This window comes from Passer montanus, unplaced genomic scaffold, assembly GCF_014805655.1.
Source record: "Passer montanus isolate IOZ18808 unplaced genomic scaffold, ASM1480565v1 scaffold16, whole genome shotgun sequence".
NCBI lineage: Eukaryota > Metazoa > Chordata > Aves > Passeriformes > Passeridae > Passer > Passer montanus.
This window is the reverse complement of record NW_024363160.1, coordinates 957340-972194: the sequence shown is the minus strand read 5'-3', so window position 1 is coordinate 972194 and position 14855 is coordinate 957340.

Here is a 14855-nt window from a genome sequence, read left to right as displayed (position 1 = left end):
CTCATTTCCTTCCAATCAAGGCTTTTGAATAACTGAACAAGATTTCCTAGTCCTATCGGGTCATCTTGAAGGAGTAATGTCTTCACACCTGGAAGCCCAAGGCTGAGCTGGGGGACTGCAACAAGGAAGTGTCTATGTGCAAGAAGAAAGATTTTCACACAGTGCTAGCTGGACAAGGCCTGGCTGTGGGCCAAAGAGTGGGGCACCCACTCCTCAGGGCTCTCCCATGTGTTGTGTCAGCTTCACCAGAAAGTTGGGTTGATCTCCTCCAGCAAGGCTAGGCCTGGAAAAATTACAAGATCAAGCAGTGATTTGGTCAGTGAGAGCACAGCTACACCCATGGCAGCTACTGCAGATTAAAGGTAGAGAAGTGGGGGACACTTCCCCACACATCTTTCCAAGTCTCATAAGTGTAATAGGGTATGAATATCAAAATGACATGAATCTGGGGTCTGCTATCTTCCAACAATTTCTGGAACAATCCTTACACTCTTTACAAAAGTGAACAAACTATAAACAAAAATAACATTGAGTGTGTATTATATATTTACTTTAAAAATACTGTAGCAGCCAGCACTGTAAGGAACTCTGGATAGGTAGTAAGAAACCCTGTGGTGATGAGGCTTTCAAGCAGTCAGGGCTCAAAGATCCCCTTACGCCGAGTAACACAGACATCTCTTACAGAGGGAACATAAAGATCTGTCCATCTTCTTTCCCTGACCCTGGTCCTGTTGTGATGGGGCTTTCAAGCAGTCAGGGCTCAAAGATCCCCTTACGCCAAGTAACACAGACATCTCTTACAGAAGAAGACATAAAGATCTGTCCATCTCCTTTCCCTGACCCTGGCTGGCCTGTGAGCAAGGGGACTGAGAAAAAGATGCACTGGAAAGGACATTTTCCCTGTGGAGTCAGCCAGGCTCTGTCTTGAGATTTAATTTCCTGTGAACCAAAGCAGTGTCAGAGCCTGTCAGGTGGCAGGTTGTCTGTGAACTGGGAGCAGCAAACCCCAGCTGTAAAGCTCTGGGCTTACTCTACCTGAACTATGTCTATACTCTTAAATAAACAGAACAGGGCTCATCAGGCCAAGTGCCACAACACAGCTTATATACACACAGCTGAACTTTCTTTCCCCTCAAAAGAGAGTGGCCTTATCTCTTCTGCATTTTGGAGACTGGACTAAAACCATGCTGGAGAGCTACCAGACAATCTGGTTAATAATGGAAGACTGGCCAAGCCCAGCCAGCCAGCCTGGAATCCTGGTGCCAAAGGACACCTGCTGTGAACCAGGCTCCCAAGGCTGATCTGGCTGCAGCTGATACAGCTGAAGCAGTTGCCTTTCACGGTGTTCATCATCCCTCCATCCCACACACCTCAGCGATTCTGCCACCATAGCTGAGGGAATTACTTATTCAGGCCAGGTCAGCCAACCTGGATGAGTTTGAATGGTTTTGAGGGCCTGGGTCCATCAGAGAGATGGAAATTAAGGACTGGTTTTGCTATCAGCTATGATGTCTGTAAATGTGAAATGACCTGAAGCCAGGGACATTTCCCTCCGGTTGATGTGCAGACAGAGGATGTGTAGTGGCCTTTTGTTTGTGTACCCTTCATGCTGAGCACAAGCCATTCACTGCTTGTTTCAGTCTGCAGCTCACTGTGACAAAATGTGACAGTGCCAGAGGTCTGCCTTTACTGGGAAAATTTTACTAGTGGAGAGGGTAGGCCTCTGGTCTGGTCTATAAACACCTGGGGAAAACAGGAGAAAATATCTCTGGATTTTGTACAGCAGGGACATCGTTACAACTCACAGCACACCTGTACATCTTTCCCAGTTCTGGACAACTTCATGGGCTTGGCCAAAGCCTCTCCCTGCTTGCTGCCAGTTGCTCTGGTTTTCAGCCAAGCTGCACAGATCAGCCTCACAGTAAGTCTCTGAGACTTCAAGCGCAGTAAAATGTGGGTCAGGTCCTGCCCTGTAGCTGGAGGCAAGCTGCCCTCTGGATCTGTGGAGTCTGTGGAGTCCCAGCTCCTGTGTCAGGCATTGTCTTACCCTTTGGCTTGAATTTTATTTGTGAGAATTAGCCTGGAGGCTGAGAAATTAGAAATGGACTGGCCAGTGTTTGTGAGTGGAGTTGGGCAGAGAAGGGATTATGCAAAGCAGGAGACACTGAAAAATAAAAATACTGTTTTGAAAAGTTGATTTTGTAATAAAAATAACAATTTTATTTTTTTTTAAATTGTGGTCTGTGGATAGGAGCCGTTATGGTCATTTTTTGACCTCTGCTGATCCAGCCCTCGGGGAGACGTGCAAACACAGGCGATTAAAGGGAGAGCAAGGAGGCTCTTGCCTCCCCAGCAGAGCCGAGGGCTCCTTTGGGGGCGGTGGCAGGCGGCTGCAGGGCAGGAGGGCGGGGGACAGAGGGTGGCCGCGGTGCCGAGGTGCGGTGGCCCCTCGGAGCACCGGGCATTGTGCGCGCCAGGGCGAGCCGGCGCTTTGGTGCCAGCCAAGAAAACAAATGCCTTCCCGCTGTCTCCTGGAAATGCTTCCACCGCTCCTGCTGAGCGCGTTCGTTTCAAAGCCCGCTGACTTTTTGCCCTTTCTAATAGAGCTTAAAATGTTTCAGTTTTCCAGGCTCCCCCCGCCCCGGCCCTCGGCCCGGGGGCTCTGATGCCGCAGGTTCGTGGGATGCCAGGGGAGTGTATGGCCAATCAAAAGGATTAGGGGCGGTTGGTATCTGAGGGGGACGGTGGTCTTGGGATTCTTCCCCACAGTGGCAGTGAAACGCTATAAACCTGCAAATCTTCAAAAGTATCGCCTAAAGCCAGCAAAATCCCCTCTGGAGCCTGCTCGCTCCAGCTGCGGGGCTGCCCTCCCGCCTTTCCCATCGCGGCCTCTCCCCTTTTTCCAGGAGTTTCTTGGCTCCCCTCTGCCGCCGGGAGCGGCTCCCCCGCGGGCGCTGCCCCGGGCCCGGCCCGCAGCTGCCCGCCCTCCCCGGCCGCCCTCCCGCCGCCGGCCGTGTGTGTGTTTAGGAGGTGCCGTTTCCCACAGCTCTGATCTAATGCAGCTGTAATTCAATCTCCGTGTGACCGGCACTCCGCCGGCGCTCTCCCACCCGCCGGCAGGCTCCTCTCTCCCAGGCTGTGTGTGTGTGTTACACATTTACACTGTCAATCTGACGGGCTCCCCTCAAACAACCCCTCTGTATAGATTTACAATGTCAATCAGGCGGGCTGCGGGGGCTGTCGGCGGCAACCGCTCCCCCCCGCCGCCTCCGCTGCCCCCGCAGCACGGTCACCCTATACCTGCCACTCAGCCCCGGCAAAAGGACTTTTGTTTAATGGCATTTGTGTGCGGCCACAAAGAGCAAAGGCAGCTGAGGCAGATAAGGCTGAGAACCTGAAACAGATGTAAAAGAGATCAGATCGAGTTTTCTGCGGATCCTCAGCTCCTGTAGAGATTTATGACCCCTTTTAACCCTGTTTTAAATAGGTTAAACCGGGCTTGTTTTATACGGACGAAATGAGACCGGCACTTGTATAGAAATTTACCCAGAGGAATGGATCAGCCCCCCAGTTTTGCTCCGTTCCTTATCACTGAGCCAACCCCTTCGGCCACTGCATTGCTCATCGTTTGAAAACTTTTCTGTGATCTCATTATAACTCACATCCTCAGAAAGATCACAAAGCTGCCAGTTGACCTTTAGCCCCTGAAGAGTCCTAATTTTGGGCTGGCAACTTACAGCTCAACAAGCGAGGCAAGGCAGGCGGACAATAGTGGCGGTGAGGACGGGGAGCACGGCACAACAATAAGCTGTCCTTGGAAGTGCTGGGCTGCGATTGTCATCCCAGACACAATCATGGGAGACTCGGTTGGGATCGCTTTCTTTTGGCAGACAGCTTTGAACTCTGCTCTTCCCTTCCTGTTTCTCTGTTAATTATAAGTTTCTGCTTCTTCCCAATGACAGATGAATCCACCAGGGGTGAGAAAAACCAAAGGAACAAATTCTGCTCTGTTGGAGCTGCTGAGCCTGCACCAGCCCACACCCACTTACTCCAGATTTACACTACAGGGCCTGACTCCAGAGGAGAATACAGCTTAGCAGGTCAGCCAGTGGTTTGTACAAAATGCGTAAACCAGTCTCCTTGGAGAAGGTCTGGCAAAGCACCGTGACATTACAGGCGACAGTGAAGCTTTAAAGCTCACTTGCTGCTGCAGAACTGTCCTCTTCCTCTTCTCACAGGCACCAACAGCAGCAGTTGGTGGGAGTAATTTCTGGAGGGCTGGGAGTCATTTCTGGAGGGCTCCTGCACCACGCAATGGAAGTGGCAGCAGCTCTTCAGCTCCTTCACAGCTCCAATGCCATTGCCTTTACCTGTGAGGTGACTTCATGATTTATTTTTTTTAAACAAGAGGCCACTGATACCAGGAGGGTTTTTTTGCAAAAGTTTTTTTTTGCAACAAAGACTTTCCCACTGTCCTCCTGAAATGGAGACTCACAACAAAGCAGCCCTAGAAACACTGCCATAAGAAGAACCATGCCAATTATTTCCATTTCACGGGTATTTCTGACTCATCACAATTTTCTATCGCGCTGAGCTTTTGAAGCCAGCTGTAAGAGGTGGAACATATTTCATTTTTGTCCTGCAGGGGTTCTTCTGAAATTCTGCATTTTCTCTGGTTGGGGATGGAGGTGAAAGGGGGAAGTTTCCTAACAGAGACACAAAGAGTGTTCCAACTTGTGGCTGTGCCTCCACTCTCCCACACATGCACCTGTGTCCCTAAACCTCTAACAACAGCATTAGAACTAAAAACAGCTTTGCTGTACTCAAAGGCAAGTAAGAAATGTGACATCCAGCCTGGGAGGGAATGAGAAAACTTCTATCCAGAGGTCTCAAATCAGTATTCATCAGGCACAAGCTTACAGAAAAGAGCTCCTGACAAGAAGAAAAAACACACAGATAAAAACCAGACATGTCATAAAATAGAAAGAAGGCCTCTAAATTTTCCAACTTTTGGGGCGGGTATTTTCTGCTGAACTCCTACCCAGCCCCCGGCTCACACCCATGCAAATGACCGCAGATGTCAGGGTTTTTCCCCCACAATTTACACATACATGAGAAAATTCAACTTGCACCAAGGGAGCAGAAAACCAAGTGTTTGCCACAGCTGCTGGTGCTTGAGGGTTCATGTCCATCAGCTAACACCCAGGGCTGGGAAGTGGATGCTCCACACGTGGGCAGCTGCCCCCGGAGATGCAGCGTACTCGCCTCAAAGCCCAGTGTCTGGCAGATGCTGCGGGGCTGGGGCTCAGGCCAAATCCCAGGCTCTCTTATCCCCGTGTTACTGGAGGAGTTGAAGTTCCTATGCTTTTGGGCAGATAGCATCTCAGGGCCAAGGGCAAGAGGGTACAAGGCTTTTTGCCTCTTCAGCAGGAGGCCCGGTAGAGTTTAGCCTAACTTCCAACCCTTGCCTCAGCCTGCAAATTAACTCCATCACCCTAAATCCACAAACTGAGCAGAGAGAGTTGGTTTTATTTAAAGGTAACATAAAAAGCCTATAAAAAGGTTAAAAGCCCCATATAATTATCCGATTTTATTTTATTTTATTTTCAGTCCCATGGTATTAATTATAAAAGCTGCCCAGCCTGAGAATTCGATTCCTTCTACCTGATATGGGGACGCAAAGGAATCTCTCTTGAGAAAGGTCTCCAGAGTCCTTAATCACCATTTAGGGGCCCTGCTCTTTGAAGGGCCATAGAGGAACAAAGTGGTTTGGGGATTAGTGAATGGCTTTTATTTCTTCCCTAATGATGAGCAAAGTGCAACGAACGCCTAGGGCAGATGATAAATTGAGGCAGAAAATGTTGCACGAGTGCCTTTTGCTAAGCTAGAGGATCAGTGTCAACAATATAAAAAAATGCCTCTGTTTGCTCATAAGAAATAATGTTTGAATCGTTAAACAGTCGAGACGGTATTGGCCATATTTAACCGCCTGGTACCTGCAGCCCCTTTGCAAACAACCCCTTTGAAGTGACTTCAAAGGGTCTGTGCACATAAGGAGAGGCTGCAGTATCAGTCACTCCATTGGGTACTCATGGGACTGAGGAGCAGAGCACAACAGAGCAGAGCTGACGCTGCCCAGCAGCCTCATTCAGGGTTGGGAGTGAAAAGGAAGGCCATCCAAGAGCCCCTGAGAATATTTTACTCCAAAGAAGAGAAAGAAAAAACTTCACCATGTTCCCTTTGACACAGTCCTGCAAGCTACTTTGAGCTGGGATTTCCTTCAGTCATGAGGAAAAAAAAAAAAAAAAGCCAAACAACAAAAACTTAATTCTAGGGGGGAAAAAAATTAAGTATAGTCATGATGCTCTGCAGCACGTTTCTGTGGTGAGGGTGAGGAATCCAGGATGGAACCAATGTCCCCAGAAGTCACTGGAGACACTCCCTGGTTTTGAGAAGTGCCAAGTCAGGCTTGAGTCAAAGTTAACAGGCAGCACAAGACAGAAAGCTCTGCTGGCAAGAGGGGTACAGAAGCTGATTTAACAGAAAACAACCAAATCTGCAAAACAGACTGTTTTTCCATTTTTTCCTTTTGTAAGGCTGAGATACAGCTCTATCTCAGAGTGCAGACAGGAATTAACTGATCCATGAGATATATGGCAGGATTTGTGGAAGCACCTTTTTTTATAGATAATTTTTCCTTCTTTGCACCAACATCATATGAGTTGTAGAGCTCAGGCTGTCTGTGCTGTCCAGATAGAGAAAGATGGAATCACGATGTTACAACTCCTTTTTTTAACCTGGGGGAATGATACAAGATCCTTGGGTACCTCTGGAGCCCAGATCACCTTCTTTGGAAACTAGAGAGATACTGACAGCAGGGTAATTTTGTGTGTTCATTTTACCTCTCTGTTCATTAAAGAGGAAGCCTATGAGGATCAGATGTTCAGAAGTGCCTTGTTTTTATGTCTGGGGTTATATATTTCAGTGATATATGAGGCCCTTCTCCTACTTGTTATGGCCATTATAAGGTTCAAAAGCACTTTCTGAGGAAAGACAGAATATAAATATATGCTACATGATTTCATTTTGCAAGATAATCTTAAGAAGTGACCCTCACCAGGGATGCGTAAATGTTCTTCCTTTTTTAAATGTCTAAAATCAGTTTTTACATTTAGAAGATTTCACAAGGAACTTGGGGAGGATGAGGAATCAGGCAAAACTCTCAGGATTTCTGAGATAATTAGTATTTTTAAATAATGAAACAGCATGAAGAAGACTGCTATGTGTTTATCTCCATGGAGAAAAATAAATTACCTGCTACTACAGAAAAGTAACTTGGTTAGCAACTTAGATACTTGTAAGGAATGAAACTAGTAGTGCCAGGGCAAGTGCTACCCAATTAGCAATTGGCAGAGAAGGAAAATATGTTGTACTGGAGAATGCAGACTAGCAACATGCTTTACTGCACATTATCTGAATATATAAAATAAATGCTGAGTTAGCATTAGTGTCTTCATTAAAATACCTATAATATGTAGGTGAGCTAAATGGATAAGGTGGGAAAATTACTGAAGAATTGTCAATATAAGGAGCTGGAGAACTTGTGCTTGAAACTAAATATGAAACTAAACAAATGTGGGAGCAGGAGCTCATTGTTACGATTGGAATCAGAAGCAAATACTTCAAGTAAGCCAAGGAAGCATAGAGATTAGGAAATTACTGTGGTCAAGCAAGTAATGTTAGGATGGATGCTATATAGGAGAGAAATTCAGGAGATGGTTTTTACACATGCCAAGAATGTGACACTGCCAGCCTTTACATCAGTGTGGAGGAAAAGTGGAAACATGTATCAGTGATTCAAAAAGGCTTCTAGGAATAAAATACAAATGGGTTCGAAAAACTGTTCAGGCAAACTGCCATGAGTGGAGGCAGAGGAGGGAGGAGGTGAAAAGGAAGGGTTCCAGGTGAAAAGCAGTGTCACAGCTCATGATGCCCGTAGGTCACAGGTAGGCCAGGCATGGAGGCTTGATTCCCAGGGACGAATGCCACCGTGGTCCCCTCACAGGCCAAAACCAGTGGATGTTGCCCTTAATCAGGAGCAAAGTGAGGTCATCTGCCCCTGCTGCAGAGGGAAAGACTGATGGTAAGCTAGCGACAGCTTCAGCTGACTTAGGAAAAGAGATCCTTCTGCAAGGCAAGAGTTAATCCTGGAAGCATGTCTGTGATCCTAGTAACTGCAAACATGTGAACAGAAAGAAAGCTAAACACATAAAGAGATCCATAAAGAAAGAGAGATCAGTAGTAGGAAGTGGAGACAGGGGTGAGGGCAGGAGGTTCAGTGTGGCCAAGAAAAGATGCAAGCGATTAGGATGAGCAATAAGCAAAGGCCTTCCAACTATAAACAAGCTGGGGAAAGAGGCTCTGGGAAAGCTGTACAAATAAGCAGCAGTGATTTTAAAAAGATATTTAGAGGAGGAAAAATAAATCTTGAATAGAGTCCTTCAGAGAGTGCTTGGCATCAGCAGTCAGAGAAGGGCACACTATTCCCAGCACACCTCCCCTGCCAACACTGTCTGACAAGCAAGGACAAACACTGCCATCCCTAGAGAGCAGACTGAGGTTTGGATCTCATCTGTGCAGGTGCTGGAGGTTGTGGGAGTTCTTAGCAATACTTTATATTTTAAGAATATTTTTAAATTCTTTTATACTGAGTTGATGAACAGGTTAAGAGACCATTATCTAGGAAATGAAGCCTTAATCTGTCAGCTACAGGATTTCATAGACAATTTTTCAGCCCTCCCAGTCATCACATTTTATATATTTACATTAGAAAACATGAAGAGAAAAATCCTGATAATTTTAATCATCTTATAGCCTGAATTGCTGCAGAGAAAAAAAAAAAAAAAAAAAAGGAGAAAGATGCTTTTCCATTATTTCCTTTCAGGAGAAAATTAGATACCACATGGTCATAAAGCCCTGAATTGAGAGCAACAACAAGTCCCTTTTCCCAAAGATTTTACAATGTGGAAAGGATAAAAAAATGGGTTTGTGTGTAGAGGGGATAAATGGTCTTTTCATATCCATAAACGCTTTATTTTTGCATGAGTCACAGTGGGTTTGAGTAAGTCCTTTAAAATGCCTCACATTTTGGCTCTGGGCATGGACGTCCTCTGTCAGAAATCAATTTTTTTAAGGCCACTTGAAGAATTTGTATGAGCTAGGGAAACTCAGAGCTGCTTCCACCACTGCAGACCCCATCCCAGTCACTGATTGTGGTCATGCTGGTGATCCTGCAGCCAGCACTATTTCGGGAGCTTCAGTGTGTGCATCTAAGCCTGCTTGGATCACTGCACTGTGATCCAAGGTGTGAGCAGGGATGCACGAACACATCTGTGGAGAGGGAGACTAATTGGCACTAGGAACCAGTTTTGGAGTCTTTGAGTAGGTTTTTTTCTTTGTGTTTTTGTCTAGAAAACATCCCTGAGGAGGGTGAGGGTGGTTCCTGTCAGGAAGGTCTCTTGTGCCAGCACTTAAACAGGATCTCTTCAGGATGCTCGCACTTAAGTCCTGCCGTTCCACATTTTTGGAGCCTTTTCCAGTTATTTTACCTAAGCCTGAAAGCTTTCCATTGTTCCCTCAGTGTTCCAGGATTGGAATCAGGTCCCTGGGTGGAGATCTCCTCTGGGCCACGCATTGCTGCAGGAGCAGCCGTGTTTGCTGGGAACCCGGCAGAGCTGCCCAGAGCTATGCCAGTGCTGCTGTCAGGGCTCTGCGTGGACAAAAGGACTTGGGGACAGGAATGAAAACACAAGTGATGGGAGGCTTTGTAGCTCTCCTGGATGACTTTTCACCAGATAAAATTATTTCTCCATCTGTCTTCTTGGAAGAGGCAGGGGAAAGGTGTGGGAAGAGTCTCCAGGTGCATGGATATCTGCTACAGCTCGTGTTGCAGGGCTTCTGGACCACATGTTTGCCTTTTATCACTACAAGCCATGCCTGAGACATGGAGAAGGCCTCACAGAAAACCTGCTCTGAGTGGCTTTCCTCCTGTGAACAGAGTTGCTCAGAATTGTTCTGGGAAGAGGGAGGGATGTTCAAGCAGAAACTTTGGAAGACAGCACTTTGAATGATGAAGGTAATTCCCTTACCCAGTGGAAGAGCTTTTCCACCTCCCTTTTGGTCCATTTGGCCTCGTCCATTGCTGAATAAGAATCACTAAAGCTTCTGACAGTTAGCAAATGGCAAGCCAGGCCTCAGTGCTGGAAAAAAAGCTATCTCTGGGGATTTTATTGAACAACATATTAAAATAAATTACACAATCAGTACAGTAGCCCTGCATTGCCTGTTTGATATAAATATCAGCTTTTCCCCATCTATTTGCCTCTCGGTGCACTTTGAATACTTCTAATGGGAAATTTCCAGCATGAAATGACTGGGAGAGGCTGTCCTGTCATTCAGCTTTTCTTTCTTTGCAGCCACCAGGCTATGGCTGGATTTGTGCCTGACACCTTAGTGCCATGCCTGCCACATATTCGCATCCATTAATGAGCCTCTCTCCTATTCTGAATGTTACTTGTCACACGGGGAAGGTGACTCTGTTAAAAGGTGAGTCATGAAACAGTCAAGACCAAGCAGAAGAAGCCACAGAGACACCCTTAACAAGCAATGGCCACCTGATGCACCCCACCAGAAGGGACTTTTCAGCAATTATAATGAAAAAATCATAGCCAAGACACCAGTCAGATCTGAATTTCTCTTTTTATCTCACTACAGTGCTCTGCAGCCAAGACATCACCTAATTTAGCTAAATCCATTGTTACCCTGCCATTGGGCCCTGGCGAGGAGCTGCAGGTACCCTCCAGGATTCAGTGCAGCCAAGAGAAACTTCTGAAAGTGCATTTTTTGCTCCATTCAATCAAACTGATTTGCTGCCAGGCAAACATGCATGTGACACACTTAAGCCCCCTTCAAACTGCGTGCCCTTAGAGGACAGTTCCTCAGTTTATGACGATATGGCACAGCTCAATCCTGCTGGCATTTAATTGCCAGCACTCTCTGTAGCAGGTGCCACAGTCACCATTCCCACCTGCCTGGCTACCCCAAAGCAAGCACTGGGGCTGCTCATCCCACAGGGCATCCCACCAGGAAATGTCTGACCCAAGGAAGCAAATTGCAGTTCAAAATAGTGGCTTGTGGCCATGATTGGTAAGGAGCACTGCCCAACCTTCCTCTCCTGGAAAAGAAACTGCTCAGCCTCCAGACCTGTCAGCAGGGTCAGATAAGATAAATTACTTTAGAAAAATAAGTATCAGAATAATTATTTCAGAAATTGAATAAGACTAATACAATTTTGAGAACAGACTTGGCAAAAATGTGAGAAGAGGAAAAATGGTACTGAGGCCAGAACTCCATCAGGTTTAGGAACAACCCAGCATGCCTTGGACATCTGAAGGATCCTCAGCAGCACATGGCCAGACACACTTAGTAGTTTTGAGGAAACCATCAAAACTGTGGACCATCACTGTGCTTCTTTTTTAACTTCAGTCATCAGATGCAGATTTCCTTCCACAAGGGCTCAAGGATATCTGTCACCCTTCACAAAGAAAACAACAGTAGATGCTGTATGACCTTTCTTCTGGGAGCAGCATGTACTTCCCACATACACCTTACGTCTGCCCCAGCCTGCTTCTCAGAGCAAGGGAAGGAAACAGAGAGCCAGGAGAGACCATGGAAGGCAGGCCAGGACCAAGAGGAACCTTCACCTTCTTTGACATTTGCATCACCTCTCACTTATCTGCCTTAGCAACAATCCCTCATTCTTCATCCTTAAAAACTTCCTTCAAATTAACCAAAGCTGAAGCTTGAGGTAAAAAGCAGCAGGCAGACTTCAGCCTATGTTAGACCATTGTAGTCCATGGTGGTGGTGAGGGTGGCAGGGGCCATGGTGCAGGGCTGCCTGAGCCTGGTGCAGTGAGACCCTGCCAGAGCAGAGCTGATGCAAATGCCACAGCTGAAGCCAAGGAAGGTGACAGGAGCTATAAAGCAGCTGAAAAGTCTCTTGGGGTAGCTGTCTCCCCTGTTGTAGTCTAGAGGCAGCAGTGGGAGTTGTTCTGGTGTCTGTAGAGGGGAAAAAGAGAAAAGCAGGAAGATGAGAAGAGGATCAGCCACGTCGAGGAGTGGGAAGGAGAAAGGGGCTCTGCATGAGCCATATGACTGATGAAATTTTTTCACTTTCTCCCAGTTCTTGGCATAGAGAAGAGAAATCCTTTTCCAGACCCTGCCAAGTTGACATGCCAATCAAGCTCTTTTCTATCCACATGCTGATATGTGCAATTAAAAGTTTCAGAAAGATCCAGTTAAACTTGATGTAAACCACAGACTCATATTTTCTACCAGCCTCCCACAAAGCCTTTCATACCTACCCTAAGTTCAACATTGCCAACTCTCCTGTGATGTTTCTTGATAATGTCTTGTGATAACGGATATTTTTCCTCAAGCCCCAGCTGCCAAATGGAAATCATTACACAAGAATCTCAGCTTTCATTAAAAAGTAGATTTCTATCCCTTGGGGCCATGAAAGAAAGCTCAAAGCTGTGAATCAAGAAAATCATGCTGGCTTAGAAAACAGAAGGCAACACAAAAGAAGCCACAGATAACTACTGGGACCATAGGTCAACCCAGCCCCTGGACCAGCACTGGGGCAGTCCCTGCAGGGCCATGGCCCCACCCTCAGGTGAACTGCCCTGTGGCACCATGCACTGCAAAATAAAGGTGCACAAACTTGTCTTTAGTAGTTGTTGGGTGATAGGACACCTTCATTATGCCTTACTTTGGAGTGCACAGATGTAAAAAGAGATTCAGCAACAGACATCCATACACAGGCACACAGACACAGACCCATGTCGTACATCTGGCCTGCTGGGGTAGACACAGTCACACCAACATAAACCCAGATGAATCCATCATCCTCACCAGCATCCCACTACAGAGATTGTTCAGTTACAATGAGGCTACAAAAATAGCCCAAATATTCTTAGTTTTCTGATCACACTGTTCAGACTAAAGCAAATGACAAGTGCTCACATTTTGCCTCCTGACTTTTCTAACTAAACTCCTCCCCAAGTACAAAAAAGGAGACAGAAAAAAACAATTTAATCCTCACTCTAATATGAAAATACTTTCAAAAGGAGAAGAAAGAACAGAATTTGAACCTTTTGCTTGGCATTTCTGTCACTCATATATAAAGATTTCACTTAGGTGCATGCTTTAACTGTTGTATTTTAATTTTTATAGCATAAACATGTGATTTTCCACACAGAAGAGCTGGTTGTTCCTAGCTCTTTCTGTCAGTGAAGGACAGTGTTACTTAGAGCAAGCAGATCACTGGCTTTTCTGCCAAGATGCAGCAAAACACAGAGGCAGGGGCTACACTCCTGCCCTGCTCCAGTCTTCTTCAGCACTGAAGTGAACTGCTATAGAAAAGCAGCAAAAGAAATTTTGGATCCCTCAAAAAGGCAGAATGTTTTGTGACCTTTGTAACAGCACTGCAGAAATCCAGCTGTCTCATGAGCAAGCATCAGACACATTAGTAAACTGTGCACTCAGGGGCTCAGCCCGGTGGTTTGGTTAGAGAGGAAATCGCTCGTGTAAAGGTTTTTAAAGCTCAGCTCACATGTGCACACACCCTGCTCAGAAAAAAATATTCTGAGCTTTTTTTTCTTAACACTTCTCATTTTCTAGCTAAGATAATTGAATGACTCAGTGAGCATGGCTGGCATTAAAATCTTGGGGGAGGGAAAAGCAGAGGTAGCAAGCTCTAAATCCTCTGCCAAATCCCCTTTTCATAATTTATAGTCTGTCACCAGTTTATCACCGAGAACTGTCCCTCTTTTTCTCATTCTCCAGGCTCCTTTCCCAGTGGACAGTCCATGCCAGCTGTCTCGGCAGCAGGAACGTCCTTTTTTTCCCAAGCCTCGACCTGTGGGAAAATCTTCATTGGCCAGTAATTGATTCCACCCTGCCAGCTCCATTACTTTAGTCTACAGTCAAACTGCCAGCAAGCTGGAGACAGGCAGCCTCAGCCCTCCCCTGCTCCCGCTATTGAACCCGCTCCTGCCCGGCCCGCTGGCTACCGCGGCTCTGAGCTGATGTGTCAGCCCGCCCTGCAATTAGCACTAATCTGAAAATTGGCCTTTGCTAGCAAAGCCAAGCACCTGACAGCTAATTGTTGATGTCAGATTGATGTGCATTTAATATGAAAAGGTTATTTATCAAAGAGTACTTTTTTTTTTTTTTCTGTTGGTCTTATTTTGTCCCAGTATTGCCACAGGCGCTTACAGCCCACAGACCAATAAAGATCTTATACTTCATTTAACTTAAGGAGCCTTCTAAATACCCTTTTCAAAGTCTCGGTGTAGGGCAGTGCAGTACTCATCTATTTATAATGTTTATAAAGAAATCACTGCTAAGCAAGCAATTATTGGTTTTAGTCTCTCTTTTTGGAATCAAAATATTGAGGGGTGAAGAAAGGTTGATAACAGAATAGCAACTGCTGGCCAGCCCTGGGATTAAAAATGAAGTTTTGACTCATCCCCAGAGTCTTGCCAGGCTTTTCTTACACCAGGCTACTTCAATGTTTACAGTATTATTTCTGATTTCCATGGCTGTGTGTGTTATAGGAAACACACAGGGAAAAATACAGATCCTGTTGATTTTAACAGAGGTTTTGCCACTCATGAGAACAGAGCAGGGACTTCCCTGGTGGTTTTGTGGAGACAAAAGGACATGATCTTTCAAGTCTTCATCCTGGCATCAGATGGCAGAAGGTGAAGCTGCGTGCACACGGAAACCACATC